The 23,772-nt window shown below is 35.2% G+C and overlaps 1 long non-coding RNA gene and 1 pseudogene across 1 annotated transcript in view; both read right to left on the minus strand.

The window, feature by feature from the left end:
• LOC128778814 (uncharacterized) overlaps positions 1–23,772 on the minus strand; it is a 147,125-nt gene that overhangs the window by 11,892 nt on the left and 111,461 nt on the right. The gene's annotated exons all lie outside the window — the stretch shown is intronic.
• Positions 10,272–11,159, minus strand: LOC109269712 (40S ribosomal protein SA-like; annotated as a pseudogene).

Raw genomic sequence — 23,772 nt, forward strand, 5'->3', positions numbered from 1 at the left:
AAAACAGACTCTTAACTATAAAGAATAAACTGATAGTTACCAGAGGGGAGGCAGGTGGGGGAATGGGTGAAGTAACTGAAGGGGATTAAAAGTATACTTACCATTATGAGCACCAATTAGTGTATAGAATTGTTGAATTATTATATTATGCACCTAAAACTAATATAACATTGCATGATCATTATACTTCAATTTAAAAAAAAGGAAAAGAAAAAAACATTTTCTGTTTGCAATGGGAATTTTTCTATCAGCCATTTTACCTGCTGAGTCTGAATGGTGAATATTCTCTGAAAACTATTGAGAGAAATTTTTCAGAACAATGTGAAAGAGAGCATATTGGTGGAGGTAGGGGCTATACGGCAGTCAGAAAAGCAGATTTTCTAGTACTAGTATTCTAGTCCTGCCTGAGCCAAAGTCTATCACACATGCTTCTATCAGAAACATGGGACAAATTCAAGTCACATATACAAACCCCTCCCAATGGGCAGATCTGGATTTATATGTAATTCTATATCTTTCTCTTCCTCTCAAGAAAGTATATCATAATGCATAATAATTAATGGAATTGCTATAAGGCTAATCTTGACTCTTCTAATTTATCTTAGAAATTAAAACATTCACAACTTTTGATATTTTATTTTTGTAAAATAATTAGTTGTAGCAGAGCTAACAACTAACTAATGACTCATCACTCCATGGAAAACTTATGGTTTGCACTAATTGCAGGAACAATATAACTGTCAGAGTTGTTACCTCACTTTGAACACATAGGCATAATCTGTATGTTTGCTAAACATTATGTATGACTAGTCAGTTCCAAATTTATTAGCAAGATCTTGCACAATTAATGGGCTCAAAGCAGATTGTATGTCCTTAAAAGGAGCAAAGTAAATTTAAAAAGGGCAGACTGATATACCTTTGTATAATCATGAATATCTAGGATATGCTAAATTCTATGAAGACAGGAAAGAAATTTAATTAATACTTGCAATTAATTAGCCTAGGTGTTAGAACAAATAAAGTCACTATTATAAATTTATTCTTTCATAAGTAATCTTAGTTCAAGACCCAACATCAAACAACGTCTGACTAAAAAGCTAATGTTAGCACAAGTAAATCAGAAACACAGAATTTTCATGGATCTAAATGAGCACATACCAAACAACAGGAAAATATCTTGATTGCATGGCCTGCTGAGAGTTATCCATAAGTTTTCCAAAATAGTTTCCCATTATTTTGCACTAAGGTGAAAGTTCCATGAAAATGAGAGTATGTTTGGGGCGCCTGGGTGGCTCAGTCGGTTGAGCGCCGACTTCGGCTCAGGTCACGATCTCGCGGTCCGTGAGTTCGAGCCCCGCATCGGGCCCTTGTGCTGACAGCTCAGAGCCCGGAGCCTGTTTCGGATTCTGTGTCTCCCTCTCTCTGACCCTCCCCCATTCATGCTCTGTCTCTCTCTGTCTCAAAAATAAATAAACGTTAAAAATTTAAAAAAATAAAATAAAATGAGAGTATGTTTATCGTGCTCAATTTGTCTTACAAATACTTTGTGTCTGGCCTTTATAAGGTGCTCAGTAAATATTTGCTGCATGAATGAATACCCTCCTTATTCTAATTTGAATGTCTCAGGTTTTTGAAGTTTATGATAAATTGCTGATTTCCTAAGAATATCATTTTAAATTACAATATGTGAATGAAAATCAAGTCCAGTCTCATCAGAGTCCATTAAGTAGGTTGAATTCATAAATCCTCTCTCACTACTGGAATGATTTTTCTCACCATCCAGTATATATAATAAGGGCAATTAGACTTTCCAATTGTGGAAAAGAATGTTTCCCATTTGCTGGATCTCAGGATTTAGATCTTTTCAGCCTCCTTCTCAAGATTTTATTCCTTGTACCATGAAGAACTTACAGATGCCAATATTATAAAAACAAATGTAACAATTTCCATGGGGGGGCATCCCTTTTGGCAAATTACAATAGAGACCAAGAATCCATATGGTTTGACTAACCAAATTTCCTGGAAATTGTCATCAGACATAATATAAAACTGACCTTGTCCCTGCCAGTTCCATTCCTTTCCAAGAAAAAATTCAAAAAAAAAACTCTTAACCTAAGGTCCTCCAGTGACATCCCCTAACAATTAATCTAATTCTCTTCTCATAAAAAGTGAAGAAATATCAGACCCATAAGATTTAAGAGACTGAACACAGTACCAAGATTGTTTAAACTTAACAGTTGTGGGAACATGGCCAAATTCTAAACTTTTGCACTTTTTCCTTCCATCCTAATAGTCACCTGATACCTATTCAAATATTTGGTAGGAAACTACAATCAAGAAAATCACTTTAGTTTTTCTTACTAATTGTTCTAAATAAGCACCAATGTAACAGCTGCAAAATATGTCTACAAACAACACAGAGACCGATGGTCAGGGTTTCGAAGCATTACAGCATGTTTAATCCAAGCATTTGCATGCTATCCACCTTCCTTCTGCTGCAAAAATGAATCCTCTGGTTGCAAGTGAGTATAATAGAATAAATATCATTTGAGACTCTGCCAATATACAATTACCAATTCTATGACTGCTCTTCGTCTTCTTTTCTCTTCTAGGATGAAAGAAACGAAGGCAGCAAAGCTGGATACATCCAGCTGGGCTTCCCTGTAAGCATACCTCTCTTTCTATAATCCAACTCAACAGAAACAGGCTCTTGCTATTGGGACATCAAACATGAAGAGGCTGCTGCTCTCAGAAAATAAATAAGCAGACATCAAAGATTTGTAAGAAATTTGATTAAGAAACTTTCTCAATCTTTCCACACAGCAGACATTGTACTACTGGTGTGTGTTATACTAGAATTGGGCATATGGACTGTTATTTTTGCCTTTGGATCCTGTGTTACATTGATACATAACCATTAAGTTGGACACTCTAATGAAAAATTAAGAAAATAATGACCCTTGCATGAACCTAGTCTTTGAATCAAAAACCTCATTCATATGTGTCAAAATATTTTTGTCATTCACCACTTAATTCAAGACTGAGGTTTAAATTTCTTATAGATTTGAGAAATTAACAATGCCCAATCAAAAATAATTTTACTCCCGTGGAATATCAAGGCAAATTGTTTCCTTGCCCAAGGACATCATACTACATATTACCACAATGAAAAGAGTATCTGAGGGGAAAACCAACAACTTTACCTTATTCCTTCAACATTCATTTAGGTGTCAAGATTCTGTCAATGGGTAATCAAACTTGAAAACTGCAGAAGAATGCAAGTACTCGACATTAGACCTGTCTGTGTAAATAAACTTCCAATCAAAACCACTTGGGTAAAAATATATTAAAAAAGTTAAAATCATGCAGTGGAAAAGAAAAACATATCCAGAAAATGAGGAACTTGAATAATTTATGTAACTTGTTCAAACATCACATTATTGCTCTGATTTCTCCTTTGTATTGCTGGGGCTAACTCTGCCTGCCAGATTTTCTTCTCTCTCTCTACCTGGATGTCCTCTTCACTCTCAAGGCTCTTGACCTCCTCTAACCTAGCAAGCAGGTCTTTGAAAATAAATTATACCATGTTTCTGAAAGCTATAAGGTGCCAGAGGAATGGTACATTTCAGGGAAGAGACTGTTGAAAAAGGAAAGTCTCCATGCTAAAAACTCTAACTTGATTACCCAATTGTTCCTAAAAGTATGCTCATGATTTCTCCCCCTAAATTCTTCATTTACCTGTTACAAGTCACCATCCACCAGGTCTTCAGGTCTAATGTAAACCAGACGATAAAGCAATTAATAAAAGGAATCATAGCCTCCAGTCACAATTAACCTACCAATGTCACATTAAAGTCCAGATATTACCTCCAGAATTCTCAACATCCCCTGACTCATACAGGAACACCACCTGTGATCTTACTTCACGTAGATCGGGGTATGATTTGTACCAATGTCTGCAAAATTTCAAAATACTCAGTTCAGAGACAATTCAAAAAAATGAGAAATCACTTTAAAAGCAAACTAGCTGTTTAAGGGTGTGCAAAGGAGACAAGTTGTTCGAATTCATTGTTTTTCAGTCAGCTGTGTTGCTATATAGCCAGCACTACATTTTGAGATTAAGAGCCAGCCTCTGAACTCAGAAAGCCTTATTCCAAATTCTGTCTTTAACACTTGCTAGCTGTAGAAACCTTGGATTATTTCCTCCCCCTCTAAGAAGCACTTTCTTCATACATAATGGAAATCACAATAGTGCCTACCTCATAAAGGTGTTGTGAATGTAAGTGAGATGATATATGTAAACAGTTTAGCTGTGCCAAGAGCATAGTAAACTCTCAATAAATATGAGCTATTATTTTTCAATAATATATTGAGAATATATTTAGTATATATTGAAAAATACATGTCTATAATGTACAATAAGTGATTAGAAGTGGGAATAATCTTTAGACAGTCTATAAACTGTACCTTATGCACGGATGTTACATATTTTCTATAATAAATTCTTTGAGAATTTATTATTGTTTTCTCTAAATTTTGTTTCTCTTAATTTAAAGGTGTTTTATTCTGCCATCTTGGGATCTTTTATTCCATATGTCTTGTGGTCTTTATAGATTATGCTTGAATTGCTCAAAACCCAATAATTGACCTGGAATAACTGACTGAGATAAATAAGTCTTCAAAATTTTCTTCTCCACATTTCCTGTTTTATCTTGTTTATCAATATTATTCAAGATAAATTGAAGTGACTAGTTTGTTTCATTCATAAACTATCTTTTCTAGGGTAGTATTATGCAAACAAGCAATTCTTTCAAAAACTAAAGTCAAGATTTTGGAGTGAAGACAAAAGGTGTCACTGACAAAATGCTCAGCTTTCAATTTTAGTGTGACAATTTGATACTTAGTTATATAACTTGAAGACCACATTTGTAAGCTCTATTATTGAAAGGACCTGGTGATTACTCTATGCTCATAGCATTTAGAAACCTCACCATCCTAGTTATTAAATAAAAGCCACTACCTGAGTGTCTTACCTTGAGTCACACTATGAGAACTGCTCAAAGCTATGAAAACTCACTCAAGAATTTCCACATATTCATGTTATAGGTGACACTCTTTGATTACACAATCCCTGATAAGGTCTGTGTCAAATGCCATTGTAAAATGATTTTTTTTGTTGAACTGATCTAAAATTAACCAACACTGTAGATTCAATAACATATCTCACAAACATAAGAATGTTCCATTCAACTCTTAGCAGGCATGATGGATAACCCTAAGATCTAAAGCATAATGACATTTCTCAGCCACTGAATCGGACACTGTCAAATGAAGAATCCTGAGGCAGTTGAATCCATTAGGTCTATGTAAAGATCTTCCTATATAGCATGTGAATGCTGATTTTCCCCTTGGAAGACTCCTTAGAAACTTCAAAAGATAGAGAGGCTCAAGAGTCCTCCCTCTAGCCAATGCCTGGTTTTATCTGGTCAGCCAACCTTTTAAGGACACAAGAGTAGTCACCAATAAATCTCAGATTGTAATTATTCACCAGCACTTCATAGGCCCTGGCTACTCCTTTCATACCATCAAACTCTTTGAAGTTTTGTGAGGGTCCATCTTTAATTTAGATGAAAGATTTTACTCTGTAGGTTTCTGAAATACACTCCAGAGAAGGATGAGTTCATTTATTCCTAGAGCCATTTTTCACTCACTTCTTTGTTTTGCAGGTGGCATTTAAACCACAGTATTTTTAGCTCTAAAATCAAGGGCAGGAATGCAAACCCACTTGCCTCTGTGGCATATAATCCAGAATCTGACTTATCTGAGTTCCTACAAATATAGAGTAGTAGGTCCTAGTGTTAGTCAGAGTCAACAACAACAACAAAATCAATCAAACTAAAAGTTCCCAAAGTATGAACGCAAAGCAAAACAACTAGGTTCTGAGCAGAGGACTTCCCATAAAGCAGAAAAGCAACCTTCAGACAATATCAATCACACACCAATAAACAAGGGAGATGCTAAAGGACATTTGTAAGATTGGTTGAGTGTTAAGTTAGAATCTTTTGTTTCAGTATATATAGTTTCCTAATCCACGACACTTTAATGAACCTCAACCCTGAATCTGGAGTCGTTTCCTAAGTAGTCTAACTTAACCTTTGGGTCTCTGCTTAAACATCACTTCCTTAATGAAATCTTCCCTGTCCCTCCTAACTAAATTAGAGTGTGCGTTATATATTGCCATAATATTCTTTACTTCTTCATAATGTTCATTACAATTAAAATTAATTATTTCTATAATTATCTGCTTAATTATTAGCCCTTCTGCTGGATTTAACATTGCAGTAGGTAAGACAATGTCCATTTTGTTTTCTGACATACAGGATATGGCCAATGTTTATTTATTGAACAATCAGTATTTGGAAACCGAATATTAAAACTGACATATCTAAGTACCTAGAATATTAGACCTAGATCTGATTTTACATCGCAATTGGCACAATCTCTATTCCAGTGTGGGGATCCTCTCTCAAAGTGTTTAACTGATGATCATCTGATTGTTACTTAAACATTTCCAACAAAGGGTCAGTAAGTAATTTGTGAGAATTTGTAATTTGTCTCTCACTCACCATTTATTAGAAATTACTCCATCAGGCTCTTCCTATAACTTCTGTGTGTCTATCTATCCAGTCTTAGAAGCAATTCAGAATAAAATATATTCCTTCTAAACAAGAATACTTAAAAGGTAGTCATAATGTGCTCCAATAAGTCTTCCTTCTTCCAGGATTAACTCCTTGGTTCTTCTAAATGTTTCTCATCTGAACATAACATATGTAACATGTGAATGCTGATTTATCCTCACAATTTGGTTTTGATTCTCCTCACAGTCATTGTTTCTTTATTCAGCTTGTGTCCCAACTTAACAAGTTGGGGTTTGTGTTAAACCCCATAACACTCCAAATGTGGTATGACCCTGACAAAGTAAAGTGAAACCAGTATCTTCCTTGATCTGGATTCCATAATTTTATTAGTGTAGCTTAACTTTACATTGCTAGTAGTATCTTACTAACCCTATGAAATATTGAATTCTACTGAGCTCAGCACCTGCTTTTTTTTTTTTTAATTTTTTTTTTTTTAACGTTTACTTATTTTTGAGACAGAGAGACAGAGCATGAACGGGGGAGGGTCACAGAGAGAGGGAGACACAGAATCTGAAACAGGCTCCAGGCTCTGAGCTGTCAGCACAGAGCCCGACGCGGGGCTCCAACTCACAGACGGTGAGATCATGACCTGAGCTGAAGTTGGCCGCTTAACTGACTGAGCCACCCAGGCACCCCAGCACCTGCTTAATAAAGCTGTGATATCTCCTGGAAATCTAAGAGTTACTTTTCTTTGCCATATGTGTATCAGTACTATATTTAATTCCCATTGCCTTGGGGAAGATTGTATGATATAAGGTACATGGAAGTGTCTTAAGGCCTATCCCATAACAGACATAAAAAAAATATATAGGTTTTGGGCACCTGGGTGGCTCAATCCGTTAAGTGTCCAACTTGATTTCATCTCGGGTCATGATATTGTTATTTGTGAGATCAAGCCCCGTGTAGGACTCTGTGCTGATAGTGAGCAGCCTGCTTGGAGTTCCCCCTCTCTCTCTCTCTCTCTCTGCCCCTCCTGTGGATGCTCTCTCTCTCTCTCAAAATAAATAAATAAAAATAAATAAATAAAAACATATATATGTATATATGTGTGTGTGTATATATATGTGTGTGCATATATATATATATATATATATATATATATATATACACACAGCTTTTTTCCCCTCTTCCTTCTGATTATTTTCATTTATCTCAAGACTTCAGCAAACAAAGCCAAGTCTTTTTGTGATGCTTCATGATCACTCCAAATTGTAGAGTCCTGAAGAATTGTGTTAGTTTGCAAAGGGCATTGATGAAGATTTCATTTCAGTGGTGACCTATTTTCTAGGCTTTTAAAAACCATGTTAGAGAAGGATACAATGCAGCAAGTCTGAGTATCTGTGTCTATGGCTCCTACAAGCAGAGAGGTATCCTGGTGGTGTCTCTGCCTTTCCACTTCCAACAAGAATCCAATACACAAGACTATTAGTATTCTCCACAAAGGCCTTAGTACTGTGAGCACTAAAAAAGGAACGCTGACACATTCAGTTTACTTTCTGTTTCTCATTAGTTTACAAATTGCACTATGTGACGTGTTCCAGAAAAATATTATCACCTTTCCACTAAGCTGTCAAATGTCCATGTTCCCATACTTGCAGGTAATCTGATGCTTTCTTTTACTGTATTCATTTGGCTTTATTTCATTCTTTCTTTTCTTCCTGTCTGTAAGAAAATGAATATTAACACTCTTATCTGTTTATTCACTACATTGTTATTTGTTCATTTATTATATATTATATTCATTTATTAAAGTAATACATACACATAATTTTAAAGACAAATACCTTTATAGGTAACAAAAGAAAAAAAAAAGCTGTTTTTTTGCCGCATTTTTCCCTATGCCAAAGTCCTGATCATCACAAGTAATCATTTTCATCTCTTTTTGTTTTTTCTGCTACTCACTTCTTACTTATAAACAAAATATTACATATCTATGTCTTGACTTTTCCATTTTTTGTATTATCTAATGCATTCCAATGATACAAGAAGAGAATTTGAGTCTTTCTACAAGCCTCCACTTTTCTCTTTCCCTCTCTTAACTTATTGCCATCTTCTCAGTCTAATTATGTTATAATTTTTATCAAATTAATATTTAATACATATATCATTATAACTACATTAGAGCTCACCCAGATATTATAATTATGTTCCCTTCATTGTAAACATTTGGTTTTTCTGGGAGATTGTCTCCTCTCCAATTTGGACTTGCTGAGAAACTGTTTTCTTGACTTTTCTTCACCATTATCTTGAAATTCTCTTCATCATCCTTCTGTTTATTCCCTGTGACTCAGATCCCATGTTTTACTCTTCCTTAGTTTACCCCCCTTTGTTACTAGCACATTTTTTAGTGACTTCCTGAGAAAAGCTTCATGGGAAGTAAGTTTTTGAGACATTGCATGTCTGAAAATATTTTCATTTTCTTTCTGCCTTCACATTTGATTGATAGTTTAGCTGAGTATAGTATTCTAGGTTGGAAATTATTTTTGCTTAGGATTCTAATTCAGTACTCTACTGTTTTCTAGGTTTTGATGTTTCTGTTGAAAAGCTGAAAAGAGGTTGATATTTGAACTATAATGGTGTGATTTTCTCTTCCCTCTTTTTCCTCTGTTTTCTTCCTTTCTTTCTTTTACTCTCTCACTTTTTCAGACCTTTCTTTACTTTTTCTTTCTTTTTTTAAGAGATTTGATTTTATTTTTTTTAAGTTTATTTAATTTGGGGGGGGAGCAGAGAGAGAGGAAGAGGGGTAGGTAGAAAGAGGGAGAGGCAGAGAGAGGGAGAGAGAGAGAGAATCCCAAGCAGGCTCTTCACTGTCAGTGCAGAGCCCAACATGGGGCTTGAACCCATGAACAGCAAGACTATGACCTGAGCCGAAATCAAGAGTCAGGCACTCAACCAACTGAGCCACCCAGATGCCCCAGACCTTAATTTTCTTCATCACTGATGTTCTGAAATTTCATGACCCATTTCTCCAGTGTTAGTGTGGGTTTTTTTGTTTTTTGTTTTTTGGGTTTTTTTTGTGGATTTTCTTTCTAGGTTCCTTGTGAGCTCTTTCAATCTGAAAACATGCCCATTAGATTTAGGAAATTTATTACCTCGTAATTTTTTACACTTTGTTCTATTCTCTTTTTTGGAATTCAGATTATTCATTAGCTTTACCTTTTGGAACAGATTCATATTATTCATTAGTTGTACCTTTTATTTTCCTAACTTTTCTTCCAAGTTTTCATACTTTTGTCTTTTGATGTTACCTCTGGGAAGACTGCCTCAAGTACATATTCCAAACATTTTACTGATTTTAAGGTTTATCCTTATCCTGTTTGTATTTTGAAAGAGTTCTTTCTTGTTCAAGAGATGCTCCCTTGAAAAATATCTTGTTCTTGTTTCAAATGCAATGTCTTATCTTACTGAAAATTTTACTTGTAGCTTCTTCCTCTTCCTCTTCTTCTTCTCCTTACTTTTCCTCTTCTCCTTCTTTCTTCTTCTCCTTCTTCTTCCTCTTCTTCTTCTCATTTAGAAACTGTTTATTTTTTGTTAACCTTATTTCCACCTTATTTGCCTTTGTTGAAGAGCAGCTTAAGACCACTCAGTGGTTGTTCTATACCCATTCAGTGGCCTGAGCAGTGGGAGCTGCAGACCAGTCTTCAGTGGCAGGCTGAGCACTTCAGTCTTCAGAAGGGAACTGCTGACTAGGCACAGAGGGCACCTGTATGCCTTCAGACCAGTCTGCAACTTCAGACTGAGTAGCAGTAAACTCAGGAGCTGGAGTGGTCCATTCACCCAGAAATTCCTCCTTGGTCACAGCCTTTTTAGTAACAGCCTGCTCTTCCTTTTCAATCTCCTCAGGACCTCTGAAGAAGTAGAGACCAAGCATGACATCCCACGGTTGTTCATGGGAAATGGTGCCACACATATGCAGAACTTCTCAGGCCAGCATCTACATCAAAGCCACTGAGTGAGATCCCTTGTTGTTGCAAGGGATAGCAAGGTACACATAGCACAGAGGAGAGTCTGTGTTACACAGAACAATGGCAGGCCAGTTAGCATAAGATGCCTCTGTGAGAGGCTGGTAGTCAGCTCTGGGATCAGTAACCACCAGGAGTCTTGGCTCCCAGCAGGCTGCCTGGATTTGATTAGTGAAGTTTGCAGGAGTGAAATGGCCAGCAATAGAAGTGGCTCCAGTAGTAGAAGCAAACTTCAGCACAACTCACTGGCCAATATTCCTGGATGAAATGACACTGACATCAGCCAGATTTTCAATGCAACAATGGCACAAGCTGCCAGCAGAAGCTTCTCCCAGGTTCTCTTCACATTTATGATGTAGATATTATCACTTTTTTTTTTCCTGTAGATGTACGATACCATTTTGAAGTCAAGGTCATTGCCACCTAAGTGGGTTCCTGCTGCAAGGAATTTGAGGACATCCTTGTGCTTCATTTTCAGGGCATCAGGGGCTCTGAACATTGTGAAAACATCTGAAAGTTTCCCTTTAAGTTACAACGGGAATGCAAAACAATGTCATATGAACCCCACCCCAGGTAGTGCAGAAAGGTTTTTTGCTTTTTAAGTTTTATTCTCTTTCCTTATCAACTTTGTTTCCTCTGAGTCCCCCTTTTCTACTTGTTCATTTTGGTCTTTGCCTTCTGCATTAGGAAATTCTAATGTTTGATTTTCCCTGGCCAACAATTTATATTGACAAGTGATGTTCTACAACTCTGTTTGGGGGAGGAAAAAAAATTGTGGATTGATAGCTCTTACCATGAGCAATAAAGAGGGGACCATGCCCTTTCACTTGACATGTGATAGTTTTGTAAACCTTCTGTTTTGAGCCAGTCTTTTGAGCACAGGATAGGAACTCTCTAGGCTACTTCTTAGTGGTGCTGCCATCAGCGTTCTGAGTCAAAAGGGAAAAAGCTGCTGTTAGACTCCCACTACAGAACATAGATTTTCATTCAATCTTCTTGTATCGAATTCAGGGCCACACCCTATGCTTAGTTTTGCTTGCTATCCCTAAATTAACTGTTTTTAGATCAACTGTGCCAGAAATGGAAACTTCATTTCTTCTGCTGAGAAATTATTCTGACTTGGGAGTTAGTCTGGCCATGATGACTTAGGGAGGTGATCTGGGAGTCTAGCTACTCCTTAGATTAAACATAATTTCCACCAATCTTTCTGATTTTAGCTTTATCTCCTAAACCCAATATAGAAGTATCTGGCACCCCAAACTCCTAAGACTTTGGGGGTTATACAGGTAAATTGGTTATCTTATTTTTGAATCCCCCAATATATTCATCTTTCTCATGTCTAATTAATTAAATGTTACTTTATCTACCGACAAATGAATTTATACAAAGTTGGGACATACTTACACTAAAAAATCAGTTGTTTATCTAAAATTCAAATTTAAAATTCCAATTTCATCCACTATTTTGTCCAACTACCCAAGTATAGTAGAAAGTAGAGTAAGGAAGTGTTAAGAATGCTGAAATTTTCAGGAATCAAAGAATGTCTGGATTTGATACAAAAAGAAATATATTTTTAATATAATATTTAGATTAGCAAAAGTTCCCAATAAAGTTACTAATCCAGAACTTTTTTAGACAAAGAGGGAAAAAAATATGGTAAGTAGTGTGAATAAAATCTTTACTATCATAGCAAAAAATCACTAACTTTCTGCTAATGTCTAAATTGAGAAATAAGAAAAGCAGTATAATATTAAGGCATTCACCAGAAGACCTAAATAGAGGAATGATTAAATATGGTTGTCAATGGGCAACAGGAAGCCACTGACATAACTTGCAGAGAATTATGGAATTTTACTATTACTCCTATAATACTTTTTGCTTTTTAATATATGTTTACCTTAAATTAATTTTTTTCAATTGTTTTAAGAAATACCTTAAGTAAATATTTATGCTTCTAATATGGTGTCTATTATTATAAAGTAGCAAAAATAGCCTGCCTATAAGTGTCTATGGCCTTGACTTTAGAACACTTTCACATACATCTTAAATTTGGAAAAGTCATAGTGAGAATAGCTTAAGTTTCTTCTACTGAAGAAATTAAATTTTATCTTTTTCTAGTAAGAGAGACTTTTTTCCCTAGGGAAAATATCAAATATGAAAGAAAAACTCCAAGCAAGTGATAACAATCTTGCTTTCATGAAAGAGCAGTCAAGAAAAACACATTCATTTGTCTACTTCCAAAGCTTGCTGCAGTTACTATGAGATATCTGAGCAATGTTCCCATTTTTAATAATGATTAAATAAGTAATTGTTTCATTAGTCTTAATCTTGGGGTTTACTATAATCTACGTTTCATGAATAAGAATACTAATTTGTCTGATTAATTTCCTTCTAGCAGTAATTTTAGTTAATAAGAGTGATAAAGGCAATACACAGAAAATGTAACATTCCCATAATTACTTACTAAAGTTATGAATATAAAAATATGCAATTTCCAAAATGAATAAGGTTGAAAAATAATAGAAGGGCACAGATATGATAAATTTGCATACTAATATCAAACAAACTTAATATATATCATGGTAGTCAACGAATCCACTTCAAGACAAACTGGTTGACCTCGCACATTTGAAAAAAAAAACAAAAACCCACAAAACATTGTAGCTGTCATGTTCAGTACTATAGGGTCTCTGATGGAGTTTCTCTGATAACAAAATAAAATTACTCCATATTCACTACACACCATGATCTTATAAATAATTAGAACTTCCTAGAGATAAAAATATGTTTTACGATCCAAATCTATGGTGAAAGTCATATCTGCAAAATATTGAAACCAATTTCCACAAAGTACGCAAAAAAATCCAACCTGTTACCTGTTGAAAACTTACTCTTCTCTGTTGTATTTACAAAGGTACACCTCAAGGAAAAACAGGTAATGATAGCAATACTGTAGCTTCAACAAAAGTCAGGATTTGCATTAATTACTTATGTTTAAAGGGTTTTTTTGTACTTAGGATTCATAATATACTGTATCTTATTTTACAACAGAAAGAGAAATTATGGTCCAATTTACTAATATAATTATAATCATAATCACATCTGCTCTTAAAGACTGTCAAATATCTCCAGAGTGCACTGCATACATTTCCTTTACTAGATTCCCTCTTTTATGAGTTAATTAAACAATTTCACAGCATTATTGTACAACTATTTTGCGTGACATATTGTTTGTGCAGAACATTCCCTTTAATAGCTCTATTCTTCAAACAGATGTTCATTTAAATCTTTTCAGAGATTTTATTTGAGGAACAATTAGTTCATTTATCCTACTATGTTGTCACCTTTCTATGGATTTCGAAGCAGCTCTATCTCTATCTTGTGGAAAGCCTAATATGGTCAACAATTCTAAAGGGAGGAAAAAAACACTCTTTAGCAAATAGGTCAGTTCACAAGGATTTCAGAGCAAATTACCCCTGAATGACGGCTACTCAAAGCTACCTTAGTATTAGAGTACAAAATCAGTAAGAACTTTTTTCAAAGGCATAAAAAACTAAAAATACATGATAGCACATTTCCCTATTCTTCTAGTTTTGTTTTTATGAACTTTTACTTACACATCCAAACAGATTGGGTTCATTATAAACCAGAGTAAAGTGACAGATTGAAGGGAAAAGAATTGATGCAAGATGGCTTAAAGTTTTATTTATCAAAAAACAACTGAATCAGTCATTCTCCAAGACATATTTTCCTGGGAAAGTGACACTATATATTGCTATGAACTCGCTTATCTTATCTAAACATTTTAAAGGAAGGAGATGCCATCTACTATGTGTTTCGAAAAGGAAACTTCCCTCCTGACTCGACTCGAATCAAGTTTTACAGAATTTGAGTGTCTGGCCAGGTCTGCTTTGTGCAACTCTCTCAATGAACTTATCTCCTTTATTCTCTCTGTCCTAGAGAGCTATGGCAAAGAGTCAGTTGTGTTCAGTAGTGTAGATGGTGTATGTCATGCAAAGAAGGGTCATTTTGTTTTCCTTTTGTGAATAATCTCACTGCAATGAGGTCAGAATCACATTCTCTTACTCTTCTTTAAATATATGGTGACACAGAAGTACATTTGTCCTCACTTTTGAACTACAAATTAATGAGTCATGAACATCTATTTACCACTTTGAAAGTGTAATGTGCATTCTTTTAGATGGAAATATGGTGTCAAGAAAAGTGAGGAACCAGTATGTTTTCAGAGCTATTCTTCTATTTCTCTTTCTTTCTTTAATTTTCTTTTAACCAGAATTTGGTTCTACTGGAATAAGAAAAGCTGAAAAGCTGAGGCATTAGTAGGAATTTAAAATATGTTCACAAAATGAGCATTTCACTTTCAGGTTAAAAATGCGCAAAATGTAAATTACTGCAAAGTTTCAGAACGCTTGCTCTATAACATCCCAGCCTTCTCAGCAAATACAGCAGAGTTTAAAGTAGTAAGTTTTGAATTGTTCCTTTACCTAGACCATCTGAGATCTCTAAACAGGAGTGTCTCAAGGAACATTATGTTAAAATAAGTTTCCCATTTTGGGAAAGAAGAATTCAGGGATGATTAAGATTCTTGGATGTACTGAGATGGCCGTTCTCTCTGCCATGTGAATTGTGAGCACCTGGCAGTGAACAATGATGAAATGGAATGTATATGACAGATTGCCAGAAGCAGAGCCCTCTAGTCATTGTAGAGGGAGCCTATTTAGGCACTAGTTAGAATGGCAGTAATTTGAAAACCATCTAAAATATTCAGAGGAAGGTGATTTTTAAATGGATTTTATTATATCTATGTAATAAAATGCTCTTTGGACATTAAAAAATGATAATATATATTTTTATTTACTATTTTTAAAAAAATAAGTAAAAAAAGCAATATGCATATTATGGACACATCTATTTATACATTTATAAGAGCACCTGCTGTCCAGACGAAGCAACTTAGTTCTTACTTCATTTACTTAATTTTTCCCCTTACTTTATAGCAAATATTATTCGTTAGACACTATAATGGTCACAATGGGAATCTGAAGCTACAGACCATGGACACAAATGCTAACTAAGCTTTGCAGGCCAAATATTAGGCTACATTGTTACATTTGTGTGAGTGTGTGTGTGTGTGCTGCACCTGAACTTCTTTTGGAAGTACTATAAACATTCATCTCGGTGCACTAATCATAACTGAATATGTTAATGATTTTTCACTGTTGAACACATCTAAGTAACACTCACCTATGTAAGAAAAAACAATTTCCAACCTTATCCCTGCATCCTCCCAGTCACTACCACCGCCATCCAAGCCGAACCAACATCTGATTTATAATACTTTGCCTGGCTTCTTTTGCTCAATACTATCTTTGTGATATTCACTTGTTTGCATTTAGTTATAGTTCATTTATTCTCATAGCTGTAGCGTATTTTATTTTCTAAACATACCACAATTTATATACCTATTCTGTTAAAGGACATTTGGGTTGTTTCCAGTATATGACTTTTAAAACATAGTGCTGCTATAAACATAATTGTGACTTTGACTGATCTCCTTATTAGCTCGCCCTGTTAAAAATGATGTTTATATATATAAGTCATGGGGATTTATATATTGTTATAGAATATATTTGCAAATTTTTAAAGATTATTCACATCGATATTTGGTTATTAATTTTCCTTTGTTGGTAGTGTCTTGGTCAGATTTTGGTATCAAGGTTACATGGACCTCATAAAATGTGTTAAGAGGTGCTCCTCTTTTTCTATAATCTGGAATGGTTTTTATAAGATCACTCATTATAAATATTAAGAAGCATTCATGAGGAAGCCATTTGGTCTTGAAGTTGTCTTGTGGGAAGTTTGTAATAATATTTTCAATTTCCCCAAAAAACAGATGATTAAACTATCACTTTTGGTCAATTATGCTTCATAAAATTTTAAAATTCACCTACATGTAGATGTCTAACATTTTTTCAATATTGCTTTTTAAACGTTTTTAATATCCATGTTAATAACCACTTTCTAAATCTATCACATTGGTAATGTTTTATTTTCTCTCTTTTCTCTTATTAAAGATTTATGAATTTTATTAGTAATAGCACATTTGGTTTGCTGATTTTCTCAATTTCATATTTATTTCTTATTTCACTCATTTCTGATCTTATTTTTAGGATTTCCTTCTTTCTACTTTCTTTGGCTTTGATTTGCTTTTTTCCTGTATTCTTGAGTTGAAAGTCTACATAATTCATTTTCAAACTTACTTTCAAATACAAATATAAATACTGCTTTTGTTTTTATGTTGAATTTTAGCTAGTAAATTTTAACTACAAAAAATAACAATCATATCAATATCAGGTGCCCTAATAGCTGACACTTCACTGAGCTATACAACAGATGTTTATTGAATGTCTGCCACATGCCAGAAGCTGGCGACAGTGTTGAAATGAGACGTATACGCCATCTTCATGGAGCTCATATTAATGGAGGACTACAGGTAGCAATCACATAAACAACACCTTTTACTTGCTAACCATTGTTAAAAGATTGTGACTTTTGTTTTAAAGTTAAGAAGGACCAGGATGACCACCAGGATGACAAAAGAAAATACATATTTAATATTGATAACTATGCTAGAATAGGCATTATTATTTGCATTTTACAAAGAAGACAAGTAAGACTCACAAAGACCAAGTAAACAAGTTTATAACTAATGGATGGATGGAATCTCCAAATATCATATTCTTTCCACTCTATCAATACTTCTGTCAGAGAACTAGGCATTCTGTGCAGGGATTCCTCCTTCCATCCTCTTTTACACACACATATATTCTATGACTCAAAGGCAGGTATAAACAGCAGACAAGAGCAGACATTTCCAGTGAAGGTTTTGAAAATTCTGGTAGTGAGATTAACATTTGAGGTTTGATTTGCAGAATCAAAATGCTTGAATGTAATAACTGGAGGATGTTCAGAGATGACTTTTTTTAATTTTTTTTTTAGTCTTTATTTATTTTTGAGAGAGAGACAGAGAGACAGAGTGTGAGCCAGGGAGGGACAGAGAGAGAGGGGGACACAGAATCTGAAGCAGGCTCCAGGCTCTGAGCTGTCAGCACAGAGCCTGATGCAGGGCTCAAACCCACGAAATGTGAGATCATGACCTGAGCCAAAGTCAGACGCTTCACCGACTGAGCCACCCAGGTACCCCCTCAGAGATGATTTTATTTGTTCCTATTATTTATAGATTGATCAGAAGCAGGATGGGGTACAAATGTGTAAAGGATTAGTATAGAGCTGCAAAGGAAAACAAAGGAAATACAAAGCACATGCCTTAGAGAACAACTGTATCTTCACAGAAAATTCACATTATATAAATGAGCATTTCTCAAAAAATTGAAAATGCAGTTGTCAAACATCCCTTCTCCTCCTTCCCTAAACAGCTACTTGTTTCACATTTTTTTTATGCATTCCCTAAGAAAAGCCTCACAAATAAACAAAAGACCTTGAATGGGCTCCATCTACAAACAAGCTCCTAGCAAGAGTCTCAACTGCTCTGTTGTCTGTTTCCCTTTGCTTCACTGCTTCGGGGACAGCAGACAGTCAGTCCAGTTATGCCTTCAGCAGAAGAAACCGAACAAAGAAATCCTTGGGCCCAAACCATTCAACAGATCTTCTGCAAATACTTCAGGGCCAGTGAATTTTCAAAACCTGTGATTTTGACTTAAAATGAAGAAGGGCCAGGATGAACACAAAACTGATGGCTTGAGGGTTTGGGAGAGAATGACAGTGACTGAGGAGAGATGGCTTCCTGAGAGGTTTTGAAATGGAGGAAAAGGAGGCTCAGCTATGAGGAATATTTGTGAAAGGAAAGAACAGATTTGGTGCTTCCTTGGCATACACAGGCTCACCTACATCATAGTTCCATTCCAGAGGTAACTAACCTACTCTGACAAATCACACTGGTGGCCAAAACCCAGATTCTGCTCTGCCCATTTTAGTCTGTGTGGTGAATGCTGTTTAGAACCATCAACCTGACAGAAGAACTGTGTCTAATTAACACTCTCCTAATACCCCAGCAAATAACAAGCCTGCTGTGGGGGAAAAATGCATTCACACTTCTTTATCAAATTAAGGTCAAAAAAAATGCTCCTAATTAGCTAAAATCAATTAATGTGACAGCAAAATGAATGTATTTATACTGTCAGCTAAAGGTACAGTCGGAGAAGTGTCTAATATATAACAAAGCTGCTGGAACTTCTTAAAGCAGTTAATAAGGGTTTGGGGCTGAGGGGAGTTTACCAGTGATATGCAGAATCTGATTGCTTTACCTCTGAAGCGGCAGACGTCCTAGGGTGTTACAGGACCTAGGTGATGTCTAACTGGGATTATTCATTAAAACTGAGGGGGAGAGATATGCGGTTAATCAATAATGGGCAAGTAGATCTTGCTTATTTGCAATCTCATATACAAATGCACGTACACTTGAGAATAAAAGAGGAACTTTACACTGCTCATTAGTAGGCTCTGTAGTGAGTTAGTTGTATTTTCTGTAAAGTGTTCATGGCTACTATTTCACAAGATTTTCCTTTAAAAATATGCTCAGTTCAAAACTTGAGACAGAAAAATAGGACTCACCAATAACTCAGGTTGGGGGCCACCAATTACCTTGCTTCCATCCTCTCCAACTACAGTGTTTTGATTCCAAGAATCCTGGGCAAGTTAGGTGGCTTGAGAGAATGGTCATACTGACATGATAAATTGTTGACAGAGAAACGCCCACATTGTGATAATTAGTTAAACGTGATCTAAAATAACAGTAATTACATGTATCATGACTTTCTATTCTAGACCGTATGTTTTTTAAGGGGCATTTGAGCAGGTTATACAACGAAGTTTAGCACCTCTTCTAATCATTGTTGACTCTCACTGAAATCACCTTCATCAAAGATTCCATTTGATTCCTCTCCATGTCAGAGGACCCAATAGGTATCATCCTTTCCCCATGTGTGGATGATGTGGTTGTTTACTTAATGAAGTGTCTGGAGGCCTCTACTGGTGTTTAGGAAAATATCAACTGAGATAGAACAATAATGGTAAAAGGATTTTAAGCAGATGAACCTCCTTTATATATGATTTATACAAAACTTCATTTCTATATTTTTAGAACTCTTTCATTACTGTTAACACTGGTAAGCTGATTATTTTTTCATTCCCTGATATCACCTTTTCTCAGTGAGCTGTGTGGCCCCAGGATCCCCTGTGTTCTCTTCTTCAGTATGCCACCCTTCCCTGCCTATTCTAGTTGCACTAACTCATCTGTCTGAAGATTATTTTTTCACCCTCTGTCAGCTTATATCACGTCTGAACTCCTTATTCTCCAGGGATTAGGGCAGATTTTCCATCAAGCCAGCTGTTTGCTTTTTTTTTTTCTTTTCTCAGTAAAAGCAAAACAGCTTTGTTATAAATTAATGGTGTCCACATCAGATGGGGGTAAAAATCAGCTTCTGTTTCAAATCTGTTATATTTCCAATCATGTAAAACTGATAAATACATAAAACACAGAGAGAAGCTTCCAGCAGGAGAAATGCGTGGGACACAATAAAATCTGGAACAGACAGAAGGGCAATTATAAAATTATTTCTAAAAGCATACAGGAAGAAAGGAGGTGATTACCACTGATTGTGACTTTGTTATGTGTCATACTCTTAGTAATTTCCTCAAAAATACCAAAAGTATAAGCATTTTCTTCCCATATTCAACAGCTTATGAAATTCTTTCTAACGTTGATAATACATAACCTTTGTATTCTTCCATCAATGGGAGAAGGGCATAGAGAAAAGGCAAAATACAATCAAGTAACACAGCCAGCAATCTTCATGGCTATATAGCCATCTATGTAGTTCAAAAGTGAACCCAGGCACACACTCTTGAAATATAGGCAAGGAAGATAATTTCTGATAGTTAAATTGCCACATGTCTTAAGTCTAGCTCTTTAACAGCAGATTCTGACACCAGAATTCTGCAAGTTATTTTTTAAGAGAGTGCTCTCAGGAGAGAGCAGAAGGGAAGAAAGCAAGATAAAAAGTCAAAGAAGGTAAGCGAGGAATTGATTTCTGGTACACCTAGCCTAAGTCTGACTCTAGGATTTTACCAGGCTGCTATCTCCCATATGGAGGCAAGGCAGTGAGTACTTGGTACTTCTGCCAGTCAAGAAATGACCTTGGGACTCAGATGTCTCTGGATGACATCTGCCCAATAGGTTTCAAGTGTGAGTCATTATCAGCAGCAACTATAGCCCTCCAAAGGGCTCTCCCAGGTTCTTTTTTTTTTTTTAACGTTTATTTATTTGTGAGACAGAGAGAGACAGAATATGAACAGGGGAGGGTCAGAGAGAGAGGGAGACACAGAATCTGAAACAGGCTCCAGACTCTGAGCTGTCAGCACAGAGCCTGACGCGAGGCTCTAACTCACAGACCACGAGATCATGACCTGAGCCGAAGTCGGACACTTAACCAACTGAGCCACCCAGGTGCCCCTCTCCCAGGTTCTAAGAGAAATGTCCACAGAATCTGCCACACTATGTGATACTTTTGTGGCATTTGTTGAGAATCAGCCAATGTTCAATCAAATATCAAAGTTTTGTGACTGCCTAGCAAACTTAAAGGCTAATGAGATCCTTTAGGCAATGAAGACATGCATAGAGATGAAAAATAAATTGTAATTTTCTTAACTATTCTCCCCATCCTGTCTACAATCCCATTTTCCTACAAGACAATGGATAACAAAATCAGTCTTTCAACTGGTCAAACAATAGAGACTTCTTTTGGTAAAGAATATAAAATAAAATCTTCTTTAGTAAAAGAAATACAAAATTCTATCCATCAATAATAGCCATACAGCCATACTTTTGGCCAAGAAAATGATTTTTAAGTAGTAGATGATATTTGGGGAAGCTCTTAATCTTTCCCAAAGATTTCAGGATATTGTAATTCCATTACTGTCTTTTATTTTACAAATTTTACAAATCAAAATATTGGCTTTTATGAAATTTTGGGATTTATGCAATTTATGGAATTTTAATTGGGTGGAAGAAGAAAGATGGGATATTACTTACCTCTCTCAAGTTTTGATAAGCAGATCAGCTAACTCATGGAAATAGCAAAACAATGCTCATTCGTTTTATAGTCACTTGTGTATCTGCCATATTTGAACATTTATGATTTTAGATAATGTTGCAAAGAGTTTTAGAATAAGCCTTCATGGTATCTTAAATATTTTTATGAATCTCCACCTCTCCTGGATATTCTTCTAAAATGGTACTTGACTGTAGTTCAAGACAAAATCACACATTGTAGGTTCAAGTATGCCTAGGACTTCGTATGTGCTCTACTATCGATTAGCCGTGTGATCTTGAATATGTCACTTAGTCTCTTCAACCTGGAGCCTCATCCTCTGCTTACCATAAATAAAAAGGTACATAAAACATTACTTACCATCCAGTTATTGTCAATATTAAATAAAGCATGTACCTGATAAAGATAGCATATATAATACCTCATCTCATATAATACCATAAAAAGGCAGAAAATACATACTGTAAAAATCCAAAAATAATTTAGAAACAGAGTTTAATTGGTAAGTTCAAAATTTTGAATAACTCTTGAAAAACCAAAAGCTTTCAGGGGTCAATTATCTTGAAAATCTAGACTGAGGGAATACCAAGAGTTCCCTCATTCAGAGTTAATAGATAGAAGGGATAAAGAAAGTCCTGAAGAAAAGTCCCTCTCCCCTGCTGCACTGTGAAATACTTGAGAAGGTTGATAAAGTGCCAAGTTTCAGTAGCAGCTTACTTTGGATAATGCTTTCATTCAAGTTATACTGTATAGTCACATAAACTTGCACAAGAGCATTTTAGATCCCATTATTTCTGACACATTTCAAGCACAGAATGGAAATGGAAAACACAGTTATTGAGAGATGGAAACATTTCAAATAAGGTTATATCAGAAAAGAATAGTCCTGAAAGCGTTAATGCTATTAAAACTACCTGAAAATCTGAAATTTTGCATTAAGCTTTTGATAAGCAAAGGAAAACAATTTAAAACATATTGAAGATTCATGTTCTATTTATCAGATAATCTTATACCCAGTTTAATTTTTTTCATAAGAATTGAGTGTCTAATGATCACCCAATTTAAATATCAAATTTAAGGCATTATTGTCCTTAAAGATGGAGGGAATTTCACCATGTAGAACTAGTACAAGGAAGAGAACCAGCAGACTCTCCTCGTGGTACCAGAGCTAGGGTCAAAGAATCCCTGTTCGCAATCTTCTGCAAACCCCATATTTCTTCCAGTAATAAGTATTTTTTTTTCTTCCATTCTCCTTAGAGATACAAAACATTTAATAACCATCCTTTGTAAAAAGCTTTCACTTGCCTAAAGATGCAAATTAATTATCACCAATTTGCATAATTGGTTCACAATAGTTTAGTAAAGTTCAACCAATGGGGAAAAAATAAAAACAAGTTTGTATGTTCTGTATTTGTATTTTTTTATGGCCACTAAAGTATTTCACTAGGAAAAACAACTAAAAAACACTGATACAGGAAACGGTAGTTAGAAGAATTCCTGCAAAAATTTTAGTTTTTTATTTTAGGCTTTTTATTTAAATGAACTACTTGAATATTCATCCTTAAAGATTTGATCATAGTTTAATGCTGTAACATTTAATTACCTTCATTTTGGGGCCACTATAAATCAAAAGATTGTAATTCAAATGTATACTAATTTATTCTTGACCTTGAAGTTAATTACTAACCATCAGAGGCTTTAATTATTGTTGGCAAGGTGGGAATATATCAAAAGAAGACCTGCTGTAACAAGAAATAGAAATGAGGTTTATGGGCACTAAGGAGGTCTAAAAAGTATAACCAAGTAATATCTAAGGAAAACCCTGATACCAAAACGTAACAAAGAAATAATAATAAAAAACAAACCACAAGCCAAATCCCTAATGAAGATGCATGAAAAATTTTGTAAACAAAATGTTAGCAAATTAAATCCCACAAATTAAAAAGTGTAACACATCATAAC

Source organism: Panthera pardus, unplaced genomic scaffold (genome assembly GCF_024362965.1).
Source record: "Panthera pardus isolate Hobbes unplaced genomic scaffold, ASM2436296v1 HiC_scaffold_10, whole genome shotgun sequence".
In the NCBI taxonomy this organism is placed as follows: domain Eukaryota; kingdom Metazoa; phylum Chordata; class Mammalia; order Carnivora; family Felidae; genus Panthera; species Panthera pardus.